This window comes from Melanaphis sacchari, unplaced genomic scaffold (genome assembly GCF_002803265.2).
Source record: "Melanaphis sacchari strain LSU unplaced genomic scaffold, SCAv2.0 Contig54_pilon_pilon, whole genome shotgun sequence".
Taxonomy (NCBI): domain Eukaryota; kingdom Metazoa; phylum Arthropoda; class Insecta; order Hemiptera; family Aphididae; genus Melanaphis; species Melanaphis sacchari.
In genome coordinates, this window is record NW_020271380.1 from 1,648,206 (window position 1) to 1,663,493 (window position 15,288).

The following is a 15,288-nucleotide window of genomic DNA, read 5'->3' on the forward strand; positions in this document are numbered from 1 at the left end:
GAGTTTCGATACATGGACAATTTAATGATTCACACATCGACGAAAATAAAGTATAGCAAACTACTATAAGTTTCCACAAGCGTGTTACTTGATATTTTCTTCGTTGCGCGGAAAAATATTGAATTGTTAATATGTATATTACCAAGTCCCGCAAAAGTATATTATCTATGACTCGATGTTTTTCCGTGTAGCAGTAAAAATATCAAGTAGCACGCTATGTTTCCGTTGATTTTTGATAGATGGGCTAAATAATTTTAAAACGTATATTAGATCTGCAACGGTTAGAGCTGTAGGTATTATGAAGTGTAATGATAAATAAAAAATATGATCGGGTTGGCCGGTAAGGTGTGAATTTGGCGGGATAATAAATAAAAACGGCAAGTTACCACTTAATCAACGAATTTGTATTTTGCTCATAACCACGGTTTCCATTCAAAGATTGTGTATAAATACTCACGTATAGCCATTTAGGGGAGGTTCTGTATATACCACGGTTACTTTAACTAATACTATATTGTGTGCGTATTGTTATCCATGCGAGCCGCACAATGACTTCGCTAAAATGGAATACCGCGAATTTTAAATTCATTATTGAACTATTCGTATCTTGAATTTGTTTGACGGTTTTAACGTCAAACGAACAACGTGCTCACTTGGCACCGGGTACATCGTTGATGGACCGGAAAAAAATAACCAAACGCGTACAAAACCGCCGGAGAGGAAGGTGAAGCTCTAATACCCAATAACATAATAACAAGACAAATAATAGGTTCAACAATAATAACATTTCACTAAATGATAGGTACAATAATAATAAAATATATATAATATAATAATGTACGTGCACTGCGCGATACGCGATCGACGTCGCGTGACTCCCACCACTGCGGCGGCAGGTACTTTCTTTCTAATCAGCTGACCTTCCGGCCAAAACGTTCGCTCGCCGGCCAACGCACACACGCACTCAGACGACAGTCAGTGCGCACACCGATACGTATCGCGACCGGCTGGTTCGAACACGCGCGCGCACGCACGCACTGCCCATATATTGTTTATTGTGTGATATAATATTATAATAAATAATAATTAGAATATTTTGTCCTTCTCACAGGGCTTGTTGACCGAGAGAATTTTTCGCGTTCAGTGTATCGTTTATTTAGTCTTTTTGGTCGCGTGCCCTCGCGGGTTATAGATTCGAATTTTAAACGTGCCCGTCGTTGTGTACAGTTTTCCAAACGTTGCTCGCGTATAGACAACTCAATTCGATAATAATTTTATAGAACTTCAATATTTTGAATTTACCCGTTGCCAAAAAGTTTAACCGGTTTTTATCAATTTTCTATCCCTCCGATGATTCGGCGGTCGGTCGGCAGTGCGAAATAATATTATTGACTGTCCGTAGCGATCATTATTTACCTACGTCCATTCGTGTTGCTGTTGTTTCCATTACCCGTTCGGTGCACTTATCCGTCGACGTTTTGGATAAATACCACAACTGCACTCGGTGCGCGGGACGAGCTATAAACCCCGTCGAAGAAACGTGAGTTTTATTCGTATTACATAATATCGCTTCTGCCATTATACTAATACAGGGTGTATTAAAATATTATTAAATAAAAGCTAAAGTATAATATAATATATAATATGATAGGTACGTCGTATCATGTTGTTACATAACAGTATTATTATTGTATGTAGGCTAATCTCTATTGCTGTTATTAATATTTTAATAAATAATCGGAATATATTATATTTTTGAAAACCACAAGTTAAACTTTTTCTAATTCAACAGCCGGTGACTTTTTCCTCAATATGTAGGAGATAAAGTCTTGTTAAGAAAATTGTATTTCATATAAATAGTATGTACGATAATATTATTAATGTGATTATTAATGTCCATTGTCCCCAAAATAAATTTTTACCTTACAGTCTATTACGTACGATTTTCATTCATACGATATATTTTGTCACTGGATATAAATCTCGTGTTGCGTTTTGGCGGGTTTTGTTATCAATTCATCGTTAAAAAACAGGAAATATAATTTTGTTGGTTTTAATATTGTATTAGGTATAGGAAACAAGACTTTAACGTGTTTTCAGGTCGCTTGACAGAGTAAGTTAAAAACTTCTGTTGGCGACGTGATTTTTTGAAACTGGTTTTATGTTCGATTGCAGTTCTTATTACCTATATGTTTCGAAAAACGTTCTGCGAAAGACGCAATAATTATTTTGTAAGGTTGATTTAATTGGGAAACGCGATTTGTATGAAAAACTGTACCGGTGCAAGTGTACGCCGTACAGCGTTGTATATCATAGACCAACCTACCAGCTATACACTTCTCTTTTTGTTTCAACACATGTAAACGACCATAATAATATAACACTATGCGAGACACCGCTGCACGCATCACAGGACACGTTTAAAATATTGTCTACAACGACAATATAATATACTAAGTGAAAAATAACTAGTCATTGTTCCGATTTATGTTTGGTTTTTAATGAATTATTAATAACGTCAAATCGATCGTGCAACATGGTTTGTAGGGCGATTTTATAACCTTCGAAGACCTTTATAATTATTATCATCCAAATATCCAAGTATAATATTATGAATAATTATAATGTTTAATAGCAATATTATAACAGAGTTATTTTTATTTTACCAAATTATCGTTAAACTTGTAGCTACAATATTTTTAGGACTCAATGTGTATAATAGTTTCAACTACACCTACATAATATATATGTAGTCCAGTTTGTATGATTTAATTCTATTACTATCTTCATACGTCATTTAGATATGAAACTCGTTAAAAATTTTAAAATTATAAGATATTCTATGCACGCGTATTATAGATTGTAGAAGTATAAATTAGCAAAAATAAATTATGTATCGATAAGGCAGTAGAAAAATTGTTTTATGTTGATTATCTTGATATTTTTAGAACAAAAAATGTTCCGTTGTGCGTTAATACCTAATCTATAATTTATAAAGAATAAATTTATTTACTTAGGTACCTATTTTTTTTTTTTTTTACTCAGTATTTTCGATTACTATTAACTTGCTTGATCATGTTGTTTTAATTTATTTATACGAAGAAAATATACTTCGGTAAGTATATATTACCATTAAATATTAATAAAAAAGAAATAAAGAAATAAAATTGTCCCTATGTGTCATGTATTTCTAAACTAAAAATATAAATTTTAGTGTATTTGAAGTCAAGGTTCTACCTGTCTATGAAATGAACTGACCGTGGAGACCTTCATTTAAATTTGGGATTGCACCCGAACTGTTGTTTATTTCGATTATTTTATATGTTCATCATACAGTTCTTACTAAAAAAACAAACCTTTGATAAATATTTCAAACAAATTAAAATTATTATAGTTCAAACGAAAAAATATATATTTTATTATATTATTTAAATATATGGACATGTTCCAATATTTTTTTTAAATCCAAGGCCTAATTTGTTGAATGTGTAAAACGATTTAATAATTGGTTTTTGTTTCAATCTTAAGTATAAATGAATAATACCTAGATAAGAGTTAGTGTGCAGTTTGTAAATCAATAATCTTTTTGATGGTTTAAATTATAATATTTAAAACTAGATTCTAGTAAAACATTATTTCTTTTTGTAAATTTCATAAAATTTCACTTATAAGTCTCATATCAAAGTTCTATTTAAATGGAACAATAATATATATTTACTTTATTAGTATATTGTTTTTAATTAAGTGTTTTTAATTTGGGTATTCAAATAAACTTTAATTGTATTGTTCTAAGTAATTTTAATTACTATAGTAGCAACTATAAATAAAAATCATTCGTTCTAGATATACCTTCATATTTTAAATTTTAAATGTTTTTATTTATGTAAGTATAAAACATATAATTTTTATTTATTGCTTATTCATTTATTTTGTTTTAATTACGTTATGAAGTGATAATTTTCTTTAAATAATAAACTAACGTAATACATGGTATGTATTAATGCAGAAAATTAATGTAGGTACACTTGTGTTTTTAATTTTATTATTTAATTATAAATTATCATGAATTTTAACTACAAGCTTTTTTCTCTAAATAAATTAAGAGTGTTCAAACTTGTGATTTTTAGTTGTTAGGTTTACGAAATTCAATATTGAAATAAGCTTTAGGTAATTGGTATATTATAATAAGCCCGAGGTAGGATATTTGAATGGATTTAACATCCATCGAAAATCGTAAATACCTATAATACTTTTATTAGTGGAATGTATTTGTAAATAAGTTTAGGCTGTACCTAGATTTTTAAATAGTTATTCGTAAAAATATTATTGTGATATTATATTAAACACATTTTTATTTACACATAATTTGTTAAAATATTTAAAGTTTTAATATTTATAAATAAACTGCAAGCAAGTAGAACATTTTTAAAACGACGAATCTGTATTATTAGCTGTAGGAACATATTCTTGATATTATTATCAATAATAACGTAGATATTATTGTATCTATATTATAAAAGAATTCTGCATATAATTTAGTTATTTAGAATTGGGTTGAAAATTGCACATATACTTGATTTGATAATATTTTTTGTGAATTATATTTATGTATGTATGAACTTGTCAAGAATTATATTTATATCAGTTTTTCATTATTCATTTTTCGTTAGCTATTAATGTTGTGATCATTGATTGTAACTAGCTTATATTAGGACACTGCAATTAAATTTTAATATCCATCGAAATAGTGACTACTTTATTTGGTACCAAACAGTATTGTCCTTACATAATATGGTTTGTTATCGGTCGTGTGCTACCGATAACACGGGGTAAATGCATTTTTTTATAATTGTGAATTCAGGTGGTTGAAAAAATTATTACTGTTCCCTACCATATTTCATTGGATTTCACTTGGATTTCACCCTTGATAGCCTAGCGGTGTTTTTTGTTGGTATATAATCCTAGGGCAATTACCATATTATATGCGTTTGTTGCGAAGAGCAAAAGCGTTATTAAATTGCCCGTAGGCAATTGCGCAACTGTAGTTGTTTTTTTTATCTTTCCTGTAGACATGGCGCCAATATAATATTATGTATACAATGTATCATATACGTATATACACTAGTGTTTATGCATGCTCTCCCTTCTCACTCTTTTCACTCGCTGTGCAATCAATGTACCTATATGTATCTAACCTACTATATAGGCCCAAAATGATCAACGTGAATGTATTATGTTTACTATATGTAATAATAATGTTAATGTTAATAATAATAAAGACGATGGTATCATTTGGAGAGTGGTGTTGAGGTGACAGTAGATATTATATTTGTTAACTATTACGGACAATCGACTTAGCTACTTTAGCTACGTAGCTACTTTAAGTTTATGCGAATAAAACGAGACTGTTATCCATTGAATGAAGATACATTAACCCAATGTCTTAAATTGTTGTCGGTTGCCGATGTTTGTTTATATTTTAAATAAAAAAGAAAAAAAATCATTTTTCGCAATTTCGTGTTTGCTAGTCATAATACATATGTCTCGTATGATAGTTTACGCATGTTTCTTATTTCTCATACGCTTGAAGCTTTTATTTTAATGTCATTAGTACACTGCAATATAATAAATTATTAATATCTATGTAATATGTATGGTTGAAAAATAGCTCAATTTGGTTTTTCATATTGTAGTCAGTAGCCTAAGGTGAATAACCGCTATAACTCAGTCTGTGTTCAAAGTTCGAATGTCGTATAAAGTATAAATTTCTGTCTTTATTAATATGACTAGATAAATATATTTGCCAGATTTTTATATTCAAAATAATTTGTTCAGTATAAATATAATTCAGTTATAAAATACTTTAATATAAAATTTGATGTAGAATAAACTATCTAAATAATTTGTGGTGTGTTTTTTAAACCTACTATTTTAATTGCTAAAGAAATTTACTCGGAAATTTACTTAGTTGAAAAAAATATAATTCAGCTTTCGTATAGTTACATAATAAATGTAATACATTTTTAGTTAAATTTATAAATTATAACTAGCATCATTATAATAATTTATTACATTATTTCTTAACCAAAAAATTATAAAATTAAGATTTTTTTTTTCTAAATTTGAAAAAACATTTCAAATTTGACCATACTATAATATTTTATAGACTAGGTTTAAAATTAGTTAATATAATCATAATAAGAAAAGTATTTTTGAAAACAAAAATAAAATCTTTTAATGTGTATATTTAGATATATAGATTTTAAAAGATTTACTAGTAGTTTACGTTTGTATTTCATACAAAAAACAATAAAGTTGTATTTGTATTTTAAAAAGAATATAATCAACCATCAAGTGCTTAAAAAAAATAATTATTTATTATACATTGAGTACTTAAATTTTAATTGTATTCCTATTGGCACATATATAAAATTAGTATAATTTGTAAATTCTATGATTTAAGAAAGTTGTACAAATAATTAAATACATTAGTACATAATTATTATAAGTAAGACTTAGTGATGCTAGTCAAAAAATTTAATAGGCGATTTGATATTAACATAAAACAATTATAACTACCTATAACAAGCTATCTATTTTTGATAGGGTTTTTTCATTTACAATGAATAGTTTTATGTATTTAATTATTTACTGTTTTACACTAAAGTGGTAATTTAATAGATTTAACAAATTTTAAAGTAATTTTTAGATTTGTGAGAAATCTATTGGTTTTACAATTATGTATATGTTATGTTTTGTGAGTATATAATCAAGTTCAGAGCTGACAATTTGATCCAATATTCAGTTGAGGATGGATTCTAGTAGAAAATATGATATATTTACTGATATAAAAGGTATTAAAAGAAATTAAATAGTATACTTTTTTAAATAACTATTAAAAACAAATTCAAAACAATGAAAAAATAAGAATTTTTACACAATACCGATTCTTAAGAAAATCGATTTAATATTTTTGTTGTAATTTAGAAAATTATTGTAAAAACTTTAATTTTCACCAAATATTTAAATTAACGATAAATTGATGCGATATAATTATTTTTAAAACTTTCCCATTGAATATAGTTCGTTTCTAGTTATTTATTTGGATATTTAAAAATGTTGGCTATAATTTAATAATGAATAATTGTATTAAAAAAAATTATTTTATTGGAAGACGGTCTGTCAGCCTAAATTATTAAATAATTTAAAAAAAAAAGTGTAAATAGGTTTGTGGTACGAATGTACCAATAGCATACAATCTATCTAAATATTTGAAAATGTCATTGGTTATTGTTTCGGTTATTGTGTATATAAAATATAATAACATACCTACGTACAAGATTCAAGTCCTCGCGAATAATATTTTTGAGTTACTATAACTAAATAAGAGAATCGTTTGATAAGAAATTATTATTTGATGTGTGAACATCCAATTACGTCAAAATGTTAACTAGCGAAGTTACGCTCAACTTGTTTTGTTCCAGTAATAAAGACTTGTGTAGTTGTGTGAAACGTAAGGTTACTTATACTTTAAAAGTGTTGGTATGAATTTTAAAAATGCATTTTTAACTATAAAATAATTCGTGAATTTTGAAAAAAATTCGAACTTCAACCGTTTATAAAAAGTTAGAATATAGTTCTTTCCCCTGTTTTTTCTATAATAATATAATATAATAATTTATTATTCAATAACAATATATTATTATTTTTTTATAATGTTATAATTATTATTTTTTATCATAAATTGTAATAAATATCATAGTTGAGGAATTAAATACATTTTAAAATGTTGTATATTTTGCAATTTTAAGTTTTTCTTGGAAATTTGAATAAGAAAAAATGTTACGCTCTGTCAATTTCTTATTTAAATACATATAAAAAAAAAAATGTGTTGAATTCTGTAAGCGGTCAAGTTCAGGGACATGTTTTATGATTTTAATTCCCATGAAGAAATTAAACTTTTATTTTATTTCTATTCCTACGTTAATCCGTAAAAAACCATTGAAACAAATCCTTCATTTCTTACACCTGAGCATTTGTGGGTAATTCGACCTTCTAATTCAACTATTTAAACTATAAATACATTTATATAGGTTGTTTTTAAATTTGGTTAAAATAGATTTAAAATTGAAACTGAAGTTTGGAACTATTTTAATTTTCTATAGGTATGTGACTAGGATCTTAAAGATATAATCTTTTAAAAGAAACATCAAGGATATTGTGAAAATTAATTTTATCGGCCTATTGACGTATTTCCAAGATAACTATCTAAACTATCGTGCTAGCGTGAAATATATTTCATCCAAACTCCAATATAATTGAAACCCTGACTTTGAAATTGACCGTTTCATAGGGTCATGGCATTATTTTTATGACATTTACCTATACGATACATGTTTATATAATTAGTTTGCGCTTATCGAATTATCAGATTATTTTCACGCGCGTATGCTCATTTTTTGTTATTATCAGCCAACGTACATGAATACTGATCCGGGTTCGGACACACGTTGTTATTATTTTTCTTTTTATTATTATTTACTAACCCACGTGTTCTTTAATGATCTGGACCGGTGAATTCTTTACGACTTATCCGGAACGATAAACACGAGAAAAACCGATAGAATTTGAAGACATTCAAAGAACATTCAAAATAATGATGAGTAGTGACCATTATAATCATGTATATGTATATAATACACTCTAAAATTACACTAAAAAATGCGTTTACACAGCTTACCAGCTAAATCATCATCACTTTCTCTTTCGTCGGTTAGCTGTTGTAAGTATACTGTTAAATTACTGCAGCGAGACACGTAAAAAAAACAATAATCTGTCGCCTTCTTGTCGGACGTGTTTTAGGGAATGTCCAGTAATTTATATGGCTTATTATTTCTAGTTTTTACCCAACGATATTAATAATTGTAATAATAATTATTGTAAACGTTATAATATTATTATATTATTAACTGACAAAAGCTGAATTATGAGAATACATTCGTTAAATTTAGTTTAATAGACGTACAGTTATCTTCATGTAAATCGGTATTAAATTATTATAATATTTTAAAATAGTTATAGAATTTTATCAGTAAAAATTATGAATAGGACTTTTAAGCAAAAAACTATGTTCTTCGTTGCTTAATTATATCAAACATTAAATGAAACATAAAATATATGTTTAACTTTTTTATATTTTTTACGGAATAATGAGAAATTACATTAGAATTGATGGGCTCGAGATGTCATTGATAACATATTTATTTAATAGATGTTTAAGCCTTAAAAATTCCCTTTCTAATAATAGGTAGTCAGGTAGATATTATATAATAAATTATCTATGTGAATCTGATTTAATTATATTTTAAATTTGACAGTTTATTTTGGATCTCTTTATTTAGTATCCATTTTAAGATAATCTTTAAATAAGGTAATTACTTTTATTAAGTACTGTTATATTAACAAAAATATTGTTTGTTTTTATTAACGTACGTAACTCGTAAATTCTTTAAATCAATAGAGATTTTATTTTTGTATTCAAGGCTGTTTCAACACTTAGGTATTTAACATACGGTAACTTTCGAATGCTTTGTTTTTTAATATAAGTGTTTTTGAGTTAGTAAAAAGCTTGTTTAACATTAATTTTTAAATTTAAGTGAATAGCTGTTTCATATATGGTATTTTTTTTTAAAGTTTACGTAGTTTTAAAATCTAGTTTGTATCAGAAAAATGTATAAAATAATAAAAAAGTGCGTTTCTGAAGTTAATATTTTTTAAATATAATTTCGAATAATGGACTGCATATAGGTATTTTTAATTTATATCACATTTAACTAAATAATTTAAATGTTTGCAGTATTTGTATAGATTCTTAAAGTTATTATAATTATTGTAGGGCCTGGAAGTTCATGCATTTAAAAGTATCAAAATATGGACTAAATAATATGCATTAAATTTTTTTTCGTTAGGTTTTTAACCTTTATATGAGAAATAATAATTAAAAGAAGGAAAAAAGGTTCACAATTTAATTAACATTAAATATGTTGTATTTATATCTTAAGAATTACAAATTACAAGGATTTTGACAAGTTTTTAAACAAAAACGAACGATGGTTATCGGTCACCATGTTTTTGTAAAGATCCATTCTAATTCAACTGAAGAAATTGGCAGATATTTAAAATATATGTAATCATTAATTAGAAGGCCGTCTTTATTCTTGTTTTTTCTCTGATATGATTTTTGAAATTCGGATTACAATATTATGCTTTAAATTGCGATTTTATTTAAAAAGATGCCTTTTTAAAAACTTTTTTTTTTTTTTTTAAAAAAACCTTCAAATATACAAAATTATGCTAACTAAAATTTCATTTTCGAACTTCTTAAATTGTTTCTAAAATTTGTAACTAATTCGATAACTTTTTGATGTACTCAATGAAAACATATAAATGCATGAACTTCTGGGCCTTAATAATTACGTATAAATTAAATTATTTCTGTATTTTATTGAACGTTAGCTATCTCTGTTATGTATATTTATATAGGCACTCCTAATTTCTTCTATACTTTATTTTGATTAATCCTATGGAACTGTACATTATCAATATTGAGTTAAATTAATATTATTATTAAGAGTGAGAGGGTAGTGGTACTTGGGGAATAAATCCTTTGATGGTCTTTATTTTATAATTCCAAGTAACTGGCGCTTTTAATATTGGAGTGTTTTTTTAATTTTATTGTTCTTGTATTTTCTGTAGGTGGTTTATAATATGTATTTCGTAATTTCTAATTGATAAATATATGTTTATTCATTGTCTCTTTCCATAGATATTTTTTACTGAGTATTAACCATTTGAAAAACTTGTTGAATTTTATATTGATTCAGATATTCATACCAGTATTATTGAATTAAAAATATGGCAGGCAAGTTTAAATCAATTGTAATCTCTTGGAACGATCATTATAGGTTTATGTTTATATAGGTTAATCATTCAATATTTATCATTTATTAAAAATATTGTGCACTCTATTATTATTTACTTCAAATGGTCAAAGGTTTTCATCGTGTATCATTCATGCATATTACGGTCAGTTTCGTGCCAATTAATAGAACTATTAGATATTTCAATACATTTATAACAATAGTAATTTACATTTTATAGTATTCAGTATTTACAGAAAAAAAAAAATTCATTTTAGATATTTAGATCCGTTATAAACATTAGTAGAAATATTTATTTAGTTTTTGTACTACCTACCACATGGTATTTCGCGTACAGTAGTTTGATAATTACTTTCTATCTAGAATTATAAAATATTTGTGTATTATTTGTTAATTATTTAATTTATTACATGTCCAAAGAGTTGTGAATACACAAAGTGAGGTGTACAAATCTTACGTCAATATCTGATCCTTTCGTAAAAATCCTATCTGTGAAATATTCTAAGAAATATTGAAATTGATTGAGTTGTGTAAAAGAATATAATACAAAATATCATCGTGTAATTCTTTTCTAGCGATTTCTGATTAAATGTTTTCCATCATGTGATGAACATCCATTTGACATTCTGTATACACACACTCTCCGCGTGCGTGCGCACAAACATAGGGCTTAATAAGTTATCTTGAATTTGATTCTTGAAGGTATTTTTAGTTAAAAAGAAAAATGATGCTGTTTATTTGTGGAAAATATAACATCTATAGCGAGTATCTCCCTACTTATACTGTTCACGATGATGTAGCAATCGTATATTATAGAAACGCAAGTTGCTGCCTTGCCAGTTACATAGACGTGAGAATAAAAATAATTGCTTGTAAAACCGGGTTGGCCAATTTTATGCATTTTCAAATGAGAGTTCGGGAAATTTATCGTGAGGGCACGGATGGAGTGTATGTGGTATAAGAATCGAATGTCTTAGATACATTGTTTTTAGTTTCTGAGAGGACATTTGCATATCCTGCCATCGTATCTGTCTGTCGGCTACGCATTATTATATTGCTTTGAACTTGATACTACAATTGGCCGGATGACCTAGGCCTACAAACAGGCTGCGCACGAGTTCCAGTTTTTACAATGCTCGCAGACTAGGTACTTGCTGTTGCAGGTCGGTTTGTCTGCACAAACATATACATGTATAATGTATAATGTAAATTTTTATATTTATAAATAAATAGATACTTATTTGTAGTATAATATATAGGGTGTTTCATTATGTTGTTAGTTCCAGTCTATCTATAACTTTGTTATTAGAGAATTACATCTCACAGTAGTTTTTGGTACCTATACTTACATTCAGTGTAATAAAATTAAAATTAAAAATATTTGTTTTTGTGTTTTCTAAAACTCTAAGGTAGTTAAATTATGTATGTATTTTGAAAAATGAATAACTTATTTCTACAAATTAATTTTTTAAATGGTTTAGGTGGAGTTGATTATATAGTTTACCGGTGGGTGTAATATTAAGCACGTTGAGACTTTCTGTATAAAGTTGTAAAAAGATGTGTTTGTAGACTGTAAACTTTAAACAAAAACTGACAATTTTCGTATAATTTACAACAAAACCGACAACCACTGTTGCCACCATCGCAGACCGTCTGTTTTATGCAATAACATAGTATGTGGTACGTACGTATTAGGTACAAAACGCGGGCAATGCGCAAAATAAAATTGTGTAACACGTTTAGCGAATGTCGCCGCGGCCAGTGATGAATCGAAAAAAAAAAGAAAGTATCTACACATTTACAATATTTATTGGCAATTTATATATATATGTATAGTTATCACTATTTGTTTCAAAACTGCAGTGTTTACATTGTCAACGATAAAGAAATTAATATATGTTGTACTCGTGTGCTGCGTACATATAAATCATATAATACGTATTTACGTATTATTGCTATTTGCAATGCTATATGCGACTGAATAATAACTCGATAACTTTCATACAAATTCATTAAAATGTACGTATAATGTATACATATATGTATTATTTATAGCATGTATTTCTACTTTTAGGGTTATTTTACAATTACGAAAACACTTTATTCTTTTTTTCTTCAAAAATGTCTAACTATTCGCTAATATATAATCGTGAATATTATACTTTTTTAAAATATTTATGCAAATTTCTTAGCATCTGTTTTGAAAGTTGGCATCTTTATTAGCGTTTAGTATTACATTTATATTTAAAACTTCCACATACGCAATAATATAATACATAATATGCAATATTGTTTTTCTTTATTCCACTTGTACCTACAATTCTTCAATAATTTAATACTCGTAATTTAGGCGAATACTAGATTTTTTTATAAACGATAAAATATTTTTGTGTCTTCTAAATTTAGGTAGTATTCAAATAAGTTTATGTTTTAAAATATATTGCAAAATTCTCATAAATATTGTTTTAATTTTTTCAGTTATTGTTTATTTAAAAAAAATCTACAAGTATTGTTATACTCAATCTGTTGTACTGTTCCTTTTTTTTAGTTAATTCAGATTCGTATTTCTTTGTTGATTCGCCATTTGAGACTTTAGATTTTGTATATTTTCTTTTTTATCTGTCTCTTAATATCATATGTGTAGTTATGAACTATATCTTAAGTTTTAAATCTAGTACTGCTTCTTAACCAAATAAAACTGCACTTATTTAATATTATTGTATGTCATAATGTTTCATGTTATTTATATGATTTATTTTGTGTATTATTTATATTTATACACAATAAAAATTATGATTTCACAGTTATTAATAATTTATTTAAAAGTAGGCACCCGTATAAATTTGTCATTTTAATGTGTATCATCACGGTAATGACACAGAGTAATTGATGATAAAATAAACAGTTACTTCTAATTGCAATATGCTTACAACGGTATTGTGTATAGCGTTATGCAATTGTGATTTTCAATGTTACTAGGTTATGATAATTATTGTTGTCTCTTAATATATGTGTTGTATACTTGTATGTATGAATATGTAAATATTCGTTCAAAACATAGTGTCTGAGAGAGAGAGAGAGAGAGAGAGAGAGAGAGAGAGAGAGAGAGAGAGAGTGAGAGAGAGGACTCATACAAGTATATTAAATTCTATTCAAATAATCGTTTTTTTATTTGTTACATTATGCAGTTTTCATGTGGTAAAAAGCTATACCTAAAAAAATTTAACTCGTTTTAAACCGTGTAATTTATAATATAAGCCTATAACTATGTTTTTTTTTACAAATTGTCAGTTTTCTATAGAAGTTAACTTCCCTATTAGTGTAGTAATTCATATTTCAAGGTCAATAAAAAACAGTTTTTGCAAATAATAACTATTGTTTTTAAAGAAATCAACAGTAAATAATATCCATTTCACACAGTCTGTTAAATTGAATTGAATTCTATAGGCATTAAATATTGTAGTATAAAAAGTAGCAAATGTGCGTTGTATTTATCTTCGATACGATATTGTGCTCACCTTTTAAGTAATATTTTAAAACTATTCTAGTATATATTGATTAAAAATTCCATTGACCTTTGCTTGTATTATTTAATTAAATTTGTTGTATATTAATATCGTGTAATTTATTAAATCAATCTTTTACTGTCATATTAATTTTTGTATAAATTTTATGACGCTTTAGATATTCAACGATAAAAATTATAGATAAATAAATATGTAATTAATTTGTGATGTACTTACCTCGTATGATGAAAATATATAATATGTTTTAAATAAATATACATTGTATAATGATATTACAAATCTAAAAATTACGATTATCACATTTTTAGCTCATAAAATTTAACAGAGTTGCAGTATTTTTAAATGTATATATTGCAATATTGGTATAGGAGAAAAAAAGTAGAAGTACGAAAATGAAACTAAAGAAATAGATATAAGTTCACAGTTAGTTATTTTATGGCTATAAAAGTGAATTAATTATTATTACTTTTAAATATTTTAATTAGGAAAATGTAAATAGATGAGCGTAAATAATATATTAGGTACCTATAACATGTAGTCAAAATATCTTTAACCATTATATAATTATTCACAGTAAACATTCGTTATTTAAATACATATATTGCTTATAAATTACAAAAATGTAATATGTACAATAACTTGAAATACTTTTGAGTCGAATTGTACAATTTATATAGGTATATATACGTATAATAAATATCTTCCACTTTTTATAAATTAAATAACGTTTTTTATTTTGAAAATGCATATAAACAATTAGTTACAGATGAATGAAGTATACTAATTAGTTCAACATAAGACTTAACATAAACGATTAATGA

At 26.4% G+C, this 15,288-nt stretch overlaps 1 protein-coding gene across 1 annotated transcript in view; it reads left to right on the top strand.

The window, feature by feature from the left end:
* The first annotated feature begins 967 nt into the window (after nucleotides 1-967).
* LOC112599716 (AF4/FMR2 family member 4-like) overlaps nucleotides 968-15,288 on the top strand; it is a 61,741-nt gene continuing 47,420 nt past the window's right edge. Inside the window, exon 1 of the mRNA XM_025346746.1 lies at nucleotides 968-1,540. The gene's annotated coding sequence lies outside the window, so the exon portion shown is untranslated. The remainder of the gene's footprint in view (nucleotides 1,541-15,288) is intronic.